Source organism: Mustela lutreola, chromosome 6 (assembly GCF_030435805.1).
Source record: "Mustela lutreola isolate mMusLut2 chromosome 6, mMusLut2.pri, whole genome shotgun sequence".
NCBI classification, from domain to species: Eukaryota; Metazoa; Chordata; class Mammalia; order Carnivora; family Mustelidae; genus Mustela; species Mustela lutreola.
This window is the reverse complement of record NC_081295.1, coordinates 142,985,590-143,003,287: the sequence shown is the minus strand read 5'-3', so window position 1 is coordinate 143,003,287 and position 17,698 is coordinate 142,985,590. Positions and strand designations below refer to the sequence as shown.

The window sequence follows — 17,698 nt, the reverse complement described above, 5'->3', positions numbered from 1 at the left end:
AAGCTATAAATCGTGGGACGCCTGGGTGGCTCAGTTGGTTAAGCAGCTGCCTTCGGCTCAGGTCATGATCCCAGGGTCCTGGGATCGAGTCCCACATCGGGCTCCTTGCTCGGCAGGGAGCCTGCTTCTCCCTCTGCCTCTGCCTGCCTCTTTGTCTGCCTGTGCTCGCTTGCTCTCTCTCCCTCTGTCTCTGACAAATGAATAAATAAAATCTTTAAAAAAAAAAAAAAAAAAAAAAAGCTATAAATCGTGTTGAAAAGCTCTAAATCAGGATGTCGAAAGTCTTTATTATAATGCATGAGTTATGGTTCTCCATGGACAGGCTACAACTGTGTGAAGACACAGGTATCAGTTATCTCTGTACTATTAGCTTTCCATTATTATTATTATTATTATTCCTTGATTTCTCCATAGGAGAGAGCAGAGGAATGAATAATCCTGAAGATTCTTAATACTTTTGACTTTAGGATGGAACCAGCAACAAATCCTTCTACCTGCCAGGAAAGTTCCCCTTCTTGAAGTGGTTCACCCCATATTTCCACAGTCCCTTATTTAGAACAGTGATTGGCCTAGAGAGCCTTGAGCCTACAATGATTCTTTCCCCCTCCTATCCCTATTGCTGAATGTTTTTAGTCTCATAATAACCACCTTGCAGGGAGAAAACAAAGAGAAAATATGTTCATACTTTTATGATTGGAAAGCATAAATGGTGGAAATCAGTGCTGAGTACCTTGATCTAGAAAGTGACAGAAGTGACAAAGTCTAGGATCACTTTTATTCAGTAATATCATCTTGTTTCATTTGACTCTTACGGAGAGAAAAAATCATGGCAACTGATGAAATAAATTGGGATTGGCACTCATGGGGGAAAAAACCCTTCTCTTTGCGAGCTCTTACCAGTGTTGATCACCCTTCCAGGTGGTGTAAATATATAGTTGTGATTGGCGCATGTTATTAGCTTTTTGTCACCAGAATAAAACACTGATTTCTCTGACGGGCCAAATGCCAAGTTGACACCTTGGCTATAAAATAAACCAGTGGCTGAAGAAATCTACAGTCCTTGACTTACAAAGCCTGTCCTCTCTCTAATAACAGACAGTTATTATTATCTCTATTTTAGGAGAAGATTTTGTCATTTTAAGTAGAGGACATGATGCAGAGGTAAAGGGATAAGAAATAATATTAAGAGTTACCGTGATAATACAGGATTGTCATATTTAACCCTTCCAAAAACTCTATGAGGTGGGTGTTACTATGTACTCATTTTCACATGTGGAAATTGTGGCACAGAGAGGCTAAGTGGTTTGTCGAAAGCCACACAGCTAAAAAGTGGGGGAGCTATTAATTGAACCAAAGCAATCTGGCTCCAGGACTTGTGACTTTAAACCACTATTAAAGAAAGAAAGAATCAGCTGTCACATCCCTGAACTGTCCTGTGTGACTGCTCTTTTTGTCCCCCAGGGAGTTTAAAACTATTTCATCTCCAGGATTCCTGCAAGATAGATTCTCTCTCTCTCTCTCTTTTTATTTTTTTTCAGCTATAACTCAACAAAGTAAAGTGTACCGCACGTTTGGCAGTTATTTGTTTAATTGGAGCCACTCCGGTAGTAAAACCAGATAATTATTCAATTGTAAAATCCTGGGCTCAGGAATTATCTTTGAAACCTTGTGTCGCTCTGCCCACTATAAATGTAGCACAGTCAGACTTCTGTTCACCCGAGAGATTTATAATTCAGCCGCTATAAGGTGTTTTTTTTTTAAACCAGATTATCTGGTTTGGCTGCTTCAGGAAACATAACTAGAGGGCAACCAAACCCCCAGTCATTCTGCACTTCTCCACAGCTCCAGGCCGGCTGGTCGGCCCTGTATTCAGAATAATCTTGAGAAGTGTGGAATGTAAGCTCTTACTAATGAACACAGCAGTTCTGGTGAGCACACATCTAGCCTAGCCTGATTTAATTTCATGGTGGTGGTGTTCTGGGGAGGCTGCCCGTTTCCTATGGACTTTCTGTTCCGTTTGTCTTAAGAGGCTTCAGTGCCCGGTTCTGTGATGGGAGACAGTAAATCAGGCCGCCTGCATTCATTAAGAACCGTCCACAAGCCCTTCCCCATAGGAAAGTAGGTCCTGCAATGGGGGTAGGGCTCCGGCCTCGATGGTGGTGGCTTGTCCAGGGAAGGCTCCCAACGTCCCCTCCCGCCCCCCTTCCACTTTTTTTTAAAAGATTTTATTTATTTATTTGACACAGAGAGACACAGTGAGAGAGGGAACACAAGCAAGGGGAGTGGGAGAGGGAGAAGCAGGCTTCCCGCTGAGCGGGGAGCCCGATGCAGGGCTCCATCCCGGCATCCTGGGACCAGGACCTGAGCCAAAGGCGCTGCGTAACCGACTGAGCCACCCAGGCAGAAGGCTCCCCTTCTAAGGGGCTGGAGGCACATGGTCGCTGCCGCCACCTTCTGCCAGGAGAGGGACTGCAGCCTGCAGCTGTGTTTGATGGGAGGCCCCGAGACCCCGCCCACTTTGTGCAGGCCCAGGCCTGGCCAGGGCTCAGGTGGCCTTGCCTCTCTGATCTCTAATACCTCAGCAGCTTCTGTGGCTTTGCCCAATTTCAGAACCCTGGGTGCCTACCCTAAAACTCTAAGTTATGTATCGAGGCTACCATTCCACAAATTCTTTTTTTTTTTTTTTCACTGAAGTATGGTTGACAACAAATGCACTCTTCAACGTTTTGAGAGAAGAAAAAGTGAGGCTTATACTACAGATAAGAAAACTGGATATCGGAACACAGCTCCCTGTGTTCTGGTCGCCTGTGTGCAAACAATGTGTGTGCCATGAAATGCTTTTGAGGGGGACTTTGAAAAGTCTCTTACTCTCTTGAGCTACATGGAGGAAAAAATGATCGGGGGTCTTGAGGCGAGTGGACACTGTCATGTATGACTTCAAGAATCCCCCCTTCTTCCCTGTGATACATCGGCTTTGAATTATGTCTTCTCTTGGAAGTGATCTCTTGCCCTCCATCTGCGGTCCCTCACGCTCCTTTTTAAATCTTAGGTGAGAGGGGCGCCTGGGTGGCTCGGTTGGTTAAGCCTCTGCCTTCGGCTCAGGTCATGATCTCAGGGTCCTGGGATCGAGCCCCGTATCGGGTCTGCTTCCCCCTCTCTCTCTGCCTGTCTCTCTGCCTGCTTGTGATCTCTCTCTCTGTGTTAAATAAATAAAAAAATCCTTAAATCTTACGTGAAATCTAGGAATTTTAAAAGCACCAAAAGATGTTTTAATAGTAACTGAATTGTTGACGTATTGATGTATTTATTGAGCAAACCCACTGAGAGCTACAGGACTTGCCCACATACAGATGAAAGTCTTTGGAGAACTAGAGGTGCTCGGCCCATACCAAATTTAGCAAGTTGCACACTGCGGGACATACCAAGGATTCCTTTAGCATCCTTTCCTTACTGTAATATACATCAGTCCTTTTCTCAGAATTCATCAGTGGCTTCCTGTCTGCTGCTCCTCCCACCGTGCACCAACCCCCGCCCCCCAGACTTCTAAAAAAACTTCCTGTCAACTTTTTCCCCTTTGCAAATTCCCTCCCCACCGTGTGCCCTTATGACCTCATCATCTCTTGTCATTCACGCAGTCTATATGTGACTCTAATACCGGACTTGCGTACAGCCCACTTCCCTGACCCACGTAGACATGACACCCTTTTTTTTTTTTTTTAAGATTTTATTTATTTATTTGACAGAGATCACAAGTAGGCAGAGAGGCAGGTGGAGAGAGGGGAAAGCAGGCTCCCTGCTGAGCACAGAGCCTGATGTGGGGCTCGATCCCAGGACCCTGAGATCAGAGGCAGATGCTTAACCCACTGAGCCACCCAGGCACCCCGACATGGCACCCTTAAACCCTACCCTGTTACCCCCTACCTCTCACCTCTCTTTTGACTCCGCTGTGGGAAAGCTTGGTCCCTGGCTGCTCCCATTCACTAGCCCCGTCTCTCTTTGGGTCTACCTTACTGGGTTATCCTGTCACCTCCCAAAGGCCTCAGCTGACAGTAATCCCTACAACAGGCTTTCTGTTTTCCACCCCCGCCCTGCTCTGTTAGTGCTCCCCTATTTATTAACCTGTAACTCCCACTGGGTGCCCCTCTCCCCGCTCCCAGAGGCGTACCATTTGAAGGAAGCCCTACTGAAAATTTGGAGGTAGAGGCAGACTGTTAGGCAAGTGCTCAAATAAAAAGTGTGACCTGGGATCTGTTACAGCCTGGAGGGGCATGGTCTTGACCTTATAAAGTTGTTGTGTTTTTTTTTGTTTTTGTTTTTGTTTTAAAGATTTTATTTATTTATTTGACAGAGAGAGGTCACAAGTAGGCAGAGAGGCAGGCAGAGAGAGAGGAGGAAGCAGGCTCCCTGCTGAGCAGAGAGCCTGATGCGGGACTCGATCCCAGGACCCCGAGATCACGACCCGAGCCAAAGGCAGTGGCCTAACCCACTGAGCCACCCAGGCGCCCCTTATATGTACTTGTGGATAGAGTGCGGCTTTGGAGAAAGGCATTTCTGTTCCATGTGACTTACGGCTAGGCAAGCTCTCTGAGCCTCAGTTTTCTTATCTGTAAAACAGGGATAATAACTGTGTTGGACTATTGTTCTAAGGGCCAAACCAGATAATATGTGGATGTAAAGTACTTACCATGCTCCTGGCATACCGTAAAGGTGACCATGCTAGTCAGCCTCGGCTCTCTTTGCGTTGACAGGTGTGGAAAGGGTAGTGTGGACTCAAGACTTGGTGATCGGATTATGTCGAAATCCCAGTGACTAGGTAAAAAGCTGGTTGAGTATTGTCTAATGTTCCATGGGCCTGGTTGTGTAGTGTGGAAATGCAGATGCCAGACAATGGGGGTTGACCAGGACACTGATGGGCCTCCTTGCAAACAATTTATGAGTGACAGGACCTCTATTGTTCATAAGATTTGATACACCTGAAACTACAGAACCTCGTAGTCAGCACTCAACAGATACTGAATTCAGTGTTGAAGGACATAAAATATTTGCACAAATAGCTATTAAAAAGAGGTGGCTGTTGTTTTCTGTTTTGTTTTGTTTTGTTTGTTTGTTTGTTTGGGCTTTGTTTTGTTTCGGGGTTTTTTGCCACTAAAAAGAGTCGATACTGTATGGCATAGGGGAAGGGACCAGGGTTTGTTGCAAATCCCACTTTTGCTACCAGGCCTCTGTTTCCACATTTCTAAGATGGGAGCAATAATACCTATCTTAGCAGATAATGGCAAGGATATGGAAATCATACATTTTTGGCAATAGGCATGTGAAAATGGCAATTATTATAGGATGCATTATAAGACATATATTATATATAGATATAGAAGCATTGTAGAGATAAAAATTTAAGAGGAAGCATTTGCTAGAATCACTTATCCATAACAGAAATATTAGTGAGGACGAGAGGAAGTCACCAGTGTACAAAATCAAAGGTAAAACACGAAGGAGGTGATGTGGGGGGTTACGGAAGCTCGGGGGAAACTCTATCCCTTATCCTACTGCAGGGGATGTAAAGTAAGAGGTCTTGGTGATCTATCTTTAGATCGTTTTAGGGTTAGAAAGAAACCTAAACAAATTGGTTTGAGATGCCAGCCACTGGGCCTGTGGCATTCCTCGGCAGTAACATACAGATTTAATTACCAAGCCTCATTGCCAAGATAAACAAAAAGGGCCACTGGGAAGAAATGCTGTATTTCCAACTTAAAGTGCAGAGGATAGCTGCTGGTTTCCTAGGTGATGGGTGATTGCGAAGAATATGGGCACGGAAGGGGACCTCCCCTCCCCTCCCCCCAAAAAACCCTGTTCATACTCCATCAACGGCACCCCCCTCCATCCATTTACTTAGAACATTCCAGTCATCTCCCTGCAGTCATTCATACTGGTGAATGAGGACGGTACAAGCCTGGGGAACATTACAGCTTGGCTTCAAAAGTCTGTCTTCCTGAAGAATGGTCCTTTTAAGAAAAATGGCCTTGGTGGTGACCGCTGCCACCATCCACTGGAAAGAGTGATTCTTTTAGAAGGTAGTTTTTAGTTGATAGTGAGATCCAGGGGGAACGGAGGCATATACTTTGCAGAAAATGGAACAGGCGCTCCAGAAAATATGCATACGTTGTGACAGTGTGTGACCGTGATGTTTTCATGGCTGCAGTGGGGCTGGGGCAGCTGATCATGGAGATGTGAAACTTGCCAGTCAAGTGCTCTCGAGTACATTTGTCTGCCTGGGCCCCATTGTGGACTGCTAAATACCAGTTTATTCTTTAAAAAAAGCTAGTCTCTTCCCTTCTTCTCCCTGTCCATTCTTGATACTGAAGGATGTTTAAATAGGCAATTCAGGATCTTTCCTCCAAGGCTGGGTCCATCGCTTAGGAGGTGTCTTCTCTCTTTGTAAATCATGGTGTACATGTTGCAAATGAGACCTCCTCCTGGTATTTCTAATATGGCAAGGTAGTAGTTACATTTCAGCAAATGTTTCTTAATGGAATGTTGATACTCTCGATTACCAGAAATAAAGACTGAGCAACCATGAGTATGCAAAGGTACAAGCATTGCACAAAGATGTTTGATAGGATCTTTGGAGTTGAAGTTTAATTCCTTTCTTTACTCCTTGTGTGTATGTGTGTGCGTCAGTGTGTTTTGGGGGGGGGGGTGGCATTATTCAGGAAGCTCGATAGAAAGTTGCAGCAACCAGAAAGTGTATAAGGTTCAGATTTAAACCAGATCTTTCCTATTTATTAAAGCAATGCGTATTTAGACCGAATGATGTGCCCTTAGTACTTTTTTTTCTGATTTTTGTTTTAGTTATGTGGGAACTTTATGCTCTTATGTGAATTAGCCTTAATCTCATTGATTTGTAGTAGTCATTTCATTATTGTTAACTTAGCACCTCACTCCCATGGGGAATGTGGCTAACTGGGGACTCATCCAGGCTTCTCTGTCACCCAGCCCTGCGCTCTGCTGAAAGAACAAACTAGAATTCACTCCACCCCCACCCCCATAACCATAACCAAAAAAAAAAAAAAAAAAAACCACATCGGGAAGCTGGTAAAGTAGACTCCTAGATGCTCCATGCCTTCTTGGTCATCTTGGTGTTTGAGCAAAGTCTTTAGTGTGTATCAGGACAGGTCCGTAATGTGTCGATGAATTTTTTTGTTTATTTCTCTCTTTTTTGGTTACCAGCCGTGTGTGGTATGAGTCCAAGTTTGGCAGGAAATGGGTTAGTGGACCAGCAGTGTTGCCTTACCATCACAAGGGCAGCAGCATGAGCAAAATTTTGAAGACGTCTTTTCCTTGAATGCTCCTCTGGGATAGAGCTTCATGCTGTTCTCTGATTCTCCAGCCTGCGACGCCTGGAGCTAAGCGTGTTGAGCGGACCTTGAAATGGGGGAAGGGAAAGGACCAATTAGAATACAGTCGGCTCAACAGCGTTCTTTCTCTTAACCCCATTCGCTGGGAAGCCAAGACTTCTCCACCATCTCACAGAGGCCAGACGGCCTTGAAATATTTCTCACTTCCTTATGAGGATCATCTTGTCAGTTAGAGGGCATGTCCATTGACTAAATCAAAGACCCTTATCAATACCCATCTTTTTTTTCCTCCCAAATCCTAAATTCAACCAAGGCAGACCCATTAGCAAGATATATACTTGCATGCCTACCTTTTATTTTTAACTTAAAATATATATAACCTCTGTGGGTAGGCTCCCATGTTTCACAGCCCAGCAACGGGACATATGGGAAATATACTCCTGACAATGGGAAAGATACTTGAAACTGGTACTGCCTTGCAAAGTTCAGGAACACATGGCCACCGAAGACAGTCAACATGAGCTGCTCCAGAGATAAACTGTGGAAGGAAGGTGTCATCGCTTTTCCCTTACATCAGCCTTTGACGGAAATTATCTAAGAGGTGCTTTTTCTGAATTCAGGCGAATTTTTCATATAATCAGTACACTTTACTGGTCAATAATTACTTGGCTCTTTTCTTTTTCCTTGCAGAAATAGGCATCTCTAAAAATGAAAGGCATTTTTTGAAATGCAGACTTGTGGGGCACATGGGTGGCTCAGTCATTAAGTGCCTCGTTTGGCTCAGGTCATGATCCCAGGGTCCTGGGATGGAGCCCTGCATCAGGCTCCTTGCTCATCGAGAAGCCGGCTTCTCCCTCTGCCTGCCACTCCCCCTACTTGTGAGCTCTCTCCCAATGGCAAATAAATAAAATCTTAAAAAAAAAAAAAAAAAAAAGGAACGAAAGAAAGAAAAGAAAAGAAATAGGTCTTGTGCAGAGAACACCTGAGAGCGAGAAGCCATGAGGGAGGTTGTATTTCAATTGTTCTTGCTTCCAGCCAGGCAGGGCGGCTCTGCCTCCTGGCCTGCGGGGGCATCAAGCCTCCTGCCTCCCTCATTAAGATCTTAATTACAGACGCAGCTTACTTCTTTGCTGCAGGGAAAGAATTTAGTTTCTCTGAACTGTGTCTGTTTTTTGGTGTGGCAGGTGTAATCACGATGAGATCATTTCTGGTTTGTTTTCTTTTCCTGGAGGAATTTTTTTTTCCAAGGGGGAGGAGTCCAGTTCTTAATGCACAATTTCATGAGCTCATAATAGTGCAGTAATAATAACGTGCTTTGATTTTATAGAGACCCTTTCTTCTGAAGAAATCAGAGTGTTCTGCATATATAATTTCATGACTTCTCATAATATTAGAAAGAACATGTTCACTGTCCCGATTTTGCAGGTGGGGAAACAGAGGCACAAAAGGTGTGATTTCTTGGCCATTACTCGTACAATCTGAGGACTGAGACTAGAGTCTCTTAATTCAGGCCCTGTCCGTTCCTCTATGCAGGACGCTCCCCTCAGCACTGCTAGCTTTTCGAGCTCGATCATTTTTCGTGGTGGGAGATTATCCTGGGCATTGCAGGATGTCTCACAGCTTCTGGGCTCTCCCCACCTGCTACCAGCAACACACACGCATGGTGACAACTAAAAAATGTCTCCCAACATTGCCAAATGCCCAGATTCCCCCTAGTTAAGAATCACTGGTCTCATCCTCCCCTACTTCCTTCTGCTTAAAAAAAAATTGCCTTACTGGTTCCATATGACAGAAGCACAAAATACAAGCATAGAACCTTTCGCCATAATTGTATCATGACGGACGCCGAGCTTCATGTCACAGGCCCTCAGCAAAGGTGCAACTTCCTCTTACATGTGTGTCCCCAGTGTGTTCAAATGAGTGCCACAAAATGCTAAGAAGCATGAGGTCTCACTCAGGCCATGTGCAAAGGCATCAGACCATCTCTAAGGCAACCTTAGTTCTCTGAAGCCTTCCTCTAGCCTGTGTGTGTGTGTGTGTGTGTGTGTGTGTGTGTGCAAGTGTGTCCATGCGTAATGGAGATATATAATTATGTGTGCATGCGTAATGGAGATACATAATTTTATATTGACATATATAAATAGTGGAACATGCATTCACAACGGGACTTTGAAGAAAGCCATTTTATTCTTATAAACTGGTATATAATATGTACATGTGGGAGCTTGTCTCCACACCAGGCCGTGGAACCATTTCATTTAGAGGCTTTTCTTCCAGTGCACATGCTCCTGCTGCATTTCCTCCCTCTTCTAGCTGAGAAGCTACAGCATTTGAAGGTTCTTTCTTAAAACCTCCAGTACAGGTGCAAGGCTGGCAGCATATGGTAGATACCCTTTCGGCCAAGTATACTGGTCCATTTTTGTTTTTTTAATTTTATTTATTTATTTGAGAGAGAGCGAGAGATCACAAACAGGCAGAGAGGCAGGCAGAGAGAGGGGGAAGCAGGCTCCCTGCCAAGCAGAGAGCCCGATGCGGGGCTCGATCTCAGGACCCTGAGATCATGACCTGGGCCAAAGGCAGAGGCTTAATCCGCTGAGCCACCGAGGCACCCCTACTGGTCCATTTTAAAAAAACTCTTTGAGGACCTCACCAGTGAAGTGGGATAACAATAATCAGGCAGTGAGCCTAGGTAAGGGGACATCTCAAAGAGTTGTGGGGAGCATCCAAGGTATGTCAACTGGGTTTGGCTAGGGGGCAGGCCGGGGTTGCTAGTGGTTATACATATTGGTGTTGGTGGGTTTAAGATACATGGGAATGGAAAAAAATAAGAAGATCTTTCCCCTCTTTCAAATACTTTATTAGATGTTACAACTTTCGTGCTTTGACTTTTGAGAAAGGATCCTGTTTGGGGAAATAAAGCATAATATAGTGGGCTGCGTCTCCTACTCCTTTATAACTTAATTCTCATTTCACTTCCCCAAGTACCTGGATGTTGGAGGGAATCTGTCTAGACAGGCAGATAGATGTGGTCCAGTGCCAATACTGTAATGTTGGCTGAAATCCAGCTGGTTGTTTTATTGTTAATAAAAACCTATCTTTTGACTGAGTGGGTGTCAGGCCTTCATCATTATATGGCGCCTGTCAGATTTATCTAGGGACAGAACCCTGAAAAGAGTTTGTGCCTGCCCCATGTTTTTGATCTTTTGCCAATATACTCTACTTAAATCTATCAAAACCAGGCAACCTGGGACAAAAGCTTATGAATTCCAAGGCTTAATAGCAACAGTGCTAAATTCTAAGATGGAGAGGTTCTCAGGAAGTACATCCTGGTCCAGTGGAAAAAAATCTTAGATTAAGAGGGGAACCAGATGCTAGTTGTGGCTCTGCTTCTAACCTAATCGATGACCTTCTGGGCTATAAAACTAGATCAAGTTAGAATGATCTCTAGAATCCCTTCTCCGTCTAAAATTCTAGACTGATTGGTTCTGGTCAGGCTGTGGGGTGACTTCCGGTTCTAATGCATAGAAGCCATGGTATCCTTCCATTTTCTTTAAGACCCTCAGGAGTGGCTTTAAAAAAATCTCAAAGACCACAGAGGAGTAGAAAACAGAGCTCCTGAAGACATGGGTATTATTTCTGATCCTGAGACTTAGGAGGAAATGCTATTTTCTCCCTCTGGTCAGGATTCAGATTCATCCTCTGCAATTGCCTAAGAAATAACACAAGTTGAATACAAAGTCTCACACACACACACACACACACACGCACGCGTGCACACACACACGCTTCCCTAACAACTCATTTGTAATTTTTTTTAGATGAAACAAAGGATTTGCTCCAGGCTTTTCTTGGTTTTGTGGTAAACAAATCCCATCGTATGGATGTTTTTTGTCCTGCATCAGGCTTCTCAAGGGAAAACAGGTGGCATTCACTCTAGTCCAGAGGAGGAAGGAAAACCAGCACTTATATAAGAAGAAATACTTATATAATCCCACATCTATGCTGTACATATGATGTGACCAAATCCAGTCAGGTGGAAAATTCATTCTGAGTTCCAAATATCCTAATTGGTCAAGAGTCTCAGATCTTCTCACCAACTCTGAAGGGGTAGTGTCACTTTGGAACATGAACCATTAAAATAATGCAGGGTTCTAAATGATGTCTCGTCAACAGGTATGGGCCAATAATGGAAGAGATGTTAAGATTTCCAAATCTGGGTGCCTTGGGTCTTGACCACACATGGGGTACAGCCTCACAGTGGCTGCCAGGGCTGCTGTGTGTCAAAGAGTACCTTTGGGAGACAAGTGTCTATTGCCAGATTTTTTAAAGCATCTTTCATTCAGAAATGCTCAAAACAGAATGCTCTGTGTGAAATTCACAAGGCTAGAAAATCTGAGAACCTGGGGCAGAGTAAACAGCATGAATATTCAGAAGGTCCAAGATACTCAAATAAGCTTTGTGACCACCATAGGGGTTGAGAAGCACTTTCCAGAAAACGAAAATCATTGACTGACTTCTTGTCTCGGTGCCAGAGAAATCTTCACAGCACATGTTGGATGCCCCTCATGGGGTGTCAGAAGTATGACTAGGGAAATCCTCCGGCTGCCTTTCCATGGCTAGTTCAGATCACATAATGAACACCGCGTCAGACTACAGTTAAATATCGCTGAAAAAAAAAAAAAACTGGAAGTGATATATATGTATCCTATCTTCTAACTCCTGAACTTTCTTGAAAAGTCTCACATCTGCTATTTAACCACCTCCAGAGGATTCAGCTCCAAAAATTCAACCGCTCAGATCATCGGATGAAAAAACCCAGGTGTAAACCAAGTGTTACAAGAACTGAAACCAGACACTTGTAGATATCCATGGATTCTGACTATTACCTTCTTTGGGGGAATTCCACATTTCCCTATAACCTAAAGATGATGGTGGGAGGAACCAAAGTGGTTTGATCTCCCTCAGACCGAAGCTGATTTTTGCTAGCAGGCACAAGAACATGTGAGCCTTTCTTTCCCATCCCCACTGTATCCTGAGACTGACCTTGATGATGCTCATTCCTTAGCCACTTCCTTTAGGACTGATTTTCTTGACAATGGCCATTTCCTTCTCTACTGCGCCTGTTTCTCAGGCTCTGTCCACTGTGCGTGCGTGTGTGTGTGTGTGAGAATGCGTGTGTGCATGCCCACGTGTGTGTGTGCATCCCACCAGAGTCCAGGGCAAAAGTTTGGAAAGTCAGATACAGGAAAGTCATGCTGCTGAAGAGTGTGGCAGCCACAAGGTCTTGGCAGGAGCTCCTACATGATAAATATAGAATGAAGTAAAAATAATAAGGGGAAGTCAGGCCATTGATGATGCTATCAGTCCTAGCAGGGTGACACGTCAGCCATTGTGTGTCTCATTTCTCTTCAAAGAACAGCACGAATGGTCATGGAAATTATAAGTCACACCTCTCCATATTTGGAAAAGCAGATAGTTTCCCTGGCAGTGGGAGTACTAATAAGCTTTCTTGACATTTTGATAGCAATGAAAAAAGGGGGGGGGCAGGGAAGAGTGGGGGATGGTGTGGAGACTATCATATGACCTAGAGCCCTCTGTACCCAGTGTTCTGGCTGGTTGTGCAGTATTTTATTCCCACTCCTCAGGCACAGCTGAACCAGGAACAGCAGAACCCAGCGTCCTGGCAAAGCATGAATGGTGCCCAGTCACGTGCTGCCCTGCAGGGAGAAAAAGCTCCTCCAGAGATGACTGTATTTAATCTGGCTGAGATGGTCGGCTCCTCCTGGCCTTCCTGTTTGCTCAGTCATTGTGGACACTAGATTCAAGCTCCCATCTACGTCATTATCCTGTTTAATAGGAAGGGGCGGGCACTTTCCTGCCATTTATCTTTCTGCTCCCCTAAGTTCATCTTTCCATATCCATCTTTTACTAGGTGTCTTGCTGACGTTTCTAGAAAACCATTTCACCTTCTCTGTAGAGAACCAGGAAATCAGAGTCCAGAATCCATTTTAAAAGTTGGCAAACACTGAATGAGGTACATTTTTGCTTCAGACACTGGGCTCAAGTTCTGGAAGGGCCAAAGGAATAGATCAGCCTCCCTGAACTTCAGGAGCTCACAGTCTTGAATGGGATATGACAGGTCATACTAAGAGAAACAGGATGACCGAGAACTGGAAAGGGAAACCAGCAGATAGGTTTGGAAAGATAACTCTTCTGGAGAAGGTGGAAGGTAGATTTTGAGGTGGGAGAAGGTAAATGCAGGAAGGTCAGTTGAGAAGCAATTGCCAGGCTCCCACTACATGGTTGTTGAAGGCCTGAACTAGGAGAGGCAGTGAGGAGGAAGATGGGGGCCAAGTGGATTGAGTTCCAGGTTGGGAAGAGAATCTGCAAACCTCTGAGCCTCCTATCTTGGGCAGCCGTGTACATGCTATGAACTAAGAGAGATAAAGCAGCAGAAGGGAGTTTTTACACTTGGCCAGTTAGAGTAGAAGACACCTATTAGCTAGTTGGAGATATGGGACCGGAGGGCAAAAGAAGTATTTCAGCTGGAACTATGGTTCTCTTCTCTGTGTGTTTCCTCTAGAGACTGAGGATGCAAAGACAAGCAAAGAACAAAGGAGGGATCTCTTTGGAACATGATTAGTCTGTGAAGAAGCAGGTAGATGAGTGATCACGAGAACAGAGAGAAGAGAAGAAGCCAGAGGTGGAACCATGGGAGCCAAGAGAGCCTCAAGAAAGACCAGGGCCGGGGGGATCACTGCTAGAGGCTACTGTAATTAGGGTCCCCTCAAAGAGGATTTATAACTCTAATGCTGATTCCCAATCATAATTAGAAGCACAGCTTTGGTAGTCCATGCATTTGACTTTGTTAAATACTGTCCCGATTCTGGAGCTGGAGGTGGGACTCCTGAATTTTTGTCCCAGCTCTGTGACCTTTTGGCCAGGTGGCTTGGCAAATCATTAACTTCTTGAGCTTGTTTTTTCTCATTTGTAAGGTGAAGGAGCTGGAGTGTAATTGTTTGAAGTTCCCCTGGCTTTGAACTTCTGTGCCCCAACTGTTCTGGCCCTTGGCCAGGCCCTAGCTTCATTTCTAACTGCCACCCTCCCAGGCTCACCATCCAACTGGCTATAGAATGACTTAGCTCTCTTATCTCTCCTAGATTTGTTTCTCTGTTGACCTTCCCTGCCCTAGAGATAAATATCCTGGGGCTGGTGGGAGAAAGAGGCGATCTTGAATAGACAAACCCCTTCTCCTGGGTTTTTCTAAGATAGTCAGATAAGCACCCTTCTGACTTTGTGGCCTTAAGGCATCACACCTCCCATCCAGAAGGAGGAGGAGGTCCCTCCACCTTCTTCCAGCCAGAACAATTAACTCTTGATCTGCCTGTCAACTCCATGCACTTTTGAATGAGATGGTTTGTGTTCTGGCTAATTTAATTTAATTTTACTGTTATCTTCTCGGATGAACGCTTGCCCCCCAAAGCACCAAGCGTTTTCAAAAGCTAAGCACCTCCCCCATTTTTTCCCCCACTTTCTCATAGCTTGGACTCTGCGGGAATCTAAAGAGGTGTATCCAGGACTCATCAGAGTAATAGCAATAATAATAATATTTTGTCTTGCTCTCTTGAGGGCAATGAATAGTTTAGTTATTGCTGTTTGCAGGCACATATGCCACAAGAGGTTGCAGGAACCATGACTCATTATTAATTCAGAGAAATACTGCAAGATACAGTTCTGATATGTCATTGTGAGCAAGAGAAATATCAGCTGTGTATGAGTATATATTTATATTGAATATATGATTTGTAAATTAATAAATAATATAAAATTAAATATTATATTATAAAATATAATATATGTGGAAATACATAATTACATATTTATATGTACTATTATATATATATATAAAATAGCATAATTAGAGAAGCACCCAGCCCTTGATGGAGAACTGACTGGAGCCTGAGTGGGGAGGGAGCATAAGTCCAAAGAGCCATCCAGCAAATTAATAAGTTGTCACAATAGTTTCCTAAGCCTCCAGCCGTGTTAAGGTACTTGACTTGGATTAACTCATTTCGTTTTCACAGTAAAGGCATAAGCTGGGTGCCCTTACCCTCACCCCCATCTTGTCCATGGGAAGTGGAGGCACAAAAGGAAATAATCTATTCATTCTATAGACATAGCAAGAATTGTCTTCAGCACTTCACTATATAATGGAGTTGAGCCCCGTTGGAGGACACTGTGTAGTTGAGCTAAAGATGGCTTAGCATTCTGGAAAAAGAGAATTCTCGTCTCTGACACCAGCAGTGGGGCTTTGGGCGAATGATAATCTGGCCTCCTCAGGCCTGTCTCTTTATCTGTAAAACGCGGAGGTTGGGTCCAGGTATTTTCTAAAGGTCTCTGGAAGTGCGTGTAACCCTCTGTGTGGGAGAGCGGTGGGTGTAGACGCAGACTCTGTAGCTTGCCGAGATAGTACGTCCAAGGCAGAGAATACCTGTCAGCGTGGCAGGCGTCAGGCAGCACCGGGTGCATGCCCTCCACGGTCATGCCAAGCGAGCTCTCCTCCTAAACCCTCACCTCCGTGGGCAGCAGGAAGGACCGCTGGGAAATCACGGACCACTGTCAGGAGAACTCACCTAGGGTGCTGCGGTTAGCCAGGACGCGGTCTCAGAGCTCCTGGGGCACGTCTGAAGCATTAGCATGCTGCTTCCCAGCGGGCGGGAGGGTCACTGGTGTGGGAGACGAGGAACATCCATCCCACATGGGATTTCAAGCCGCCCCGCATCAAGCACGGTCCGGTGCTCCGCTTCGGGCCGCATGGAGTCCCATGGCAGGGACCCAGCTCCACATGCCTCCAGTTTATTTGTGCTGATTAGGTCGGAAGTCCCTTGCCTTTCTACTGTTTTATGTTTCTTCTCTTGTCCTTCTTCGTGGCCGCTAGAATCCTACCAGCACCCACCCTCAGCTTCTACAGAACTGGTCCTAACTCTGTGACTTTGGATTTCATCGAGGGCTTTCTTACCAGCTATTCCCGGCACTGAATGGGGCCCCAGAGCAAGGGACAAAGACCAGAATGCTCAGCTCTCTCCCTACTCTAATCACAGCACAGCCCCAGTGGAGCGATCGCCCTCAGATTACTTTGGTGCAAAGAACCAGAATCTTTTTGTCCATAACTCTGTGACTTTTCTTTTAAGTCACACAACTCAAAAGATGGAAGAAAAGAAACAGATTTTAGGATTATGACACATCCTTAAGTGGTTCCTCAAGCTGGGCTAGGGATGCTGTGTGATTTTCTCTTCATGTATGTGAATTTTTGTTAGGAAAAACCCCAAAGCTTCCTAGCATATAAATACTCAGCAAAACCAGCTCGATCACAAACCCCTCCATTTCCCTTAAGCTTCCCTTACTGCTCACCTGTCTACGTGATAGACTTTATGGATCTCAGAATTGTCAAGAACAAGAACTTCAACCTTATTCTTAAAAAGCATCATCAAGCTCCCTGGGTACTGACTTCTATGGCTTGATCTCCTTTTCTCTGGTTGAGTAGTTGCCCTAAGAGGATTAACAGTAAGAGTAGGACCCCCCTCCCAGGTACTGACTAGAGCGGAGCTGCCTTACATAATGCAGCACCCCTGCCCCAAGAGGGGAGGCCCAGGACACAGCACAGGACTGTGGTTATGGGGCACAGAACAGGGGGAGATGATTAATATATGTCAGTTCTAAAGGAATGAAAAGCCCGGGGCTGGCAGATCAAGTCCATGTTTCTAGAGAAGCAAATCAAATGTTGGGGGGGGGGGTGCAGGAATCCAAACAACACCTGCCAAAAATTCCATGAATATGTAAAGTCCCAAGCATGCTCCACCGGAGAGGCAGCCCCTCCCCCAACAACTGATCATCGTCCCAGTGACTCAAGTGCATCCAGACACTTCAGTGAAGCAGCAGAGAGGTCACTTTTAGTTTTTCAAGTGCTTGTGATGAATTTACGGCATCCGGACTCCTCTGTGCGCTGGGAAGGAGCGGGCGCATCGTAATGGCTGCCATCACACCGTGAAACACGACTAACGCCAAGAAATGAACTCTTCCGAGCCTTTGAAAGGCTTCCAAGAATGTCAGCACGTACTGCTTGCCCGCTCTCTGCCGAATGCCTACTTTGGCTGTTTGCTTAGTACTGAATGTGCCAGACAGGCCTTCGTACAAAGGGAGAGAGTGTTTTGGGCCCATGAAAGGGGAGGGCAGAGCCTTTCTGATGGGAATGGTGAGATTCAAGAAGTAGGGCGGGAAAGTGGCCAGGTGAGGAGGGGCCTTGAGGAAAGGTATGAATCAAAGACCAAAGAAGAAAGAGGTGT

The 17,698-nt window shown here is 45.1% G+C and overlaps 1 protein-coding gene across 2 annotated transcripts in view; it reads left to right on the top strand.

Annotated features, from left to right (window-relative positions):
• Positions 1-17,698, top strand: part of NEDD9 (neural precursor cell expressed, developmentally down-regulated 9) — a 187,624-nt gene that overhangs the window by 140,593 nt on the left and 29,333 nt on the right. The gene's annotated exons all lie outside the window — the stretch shown is intronic.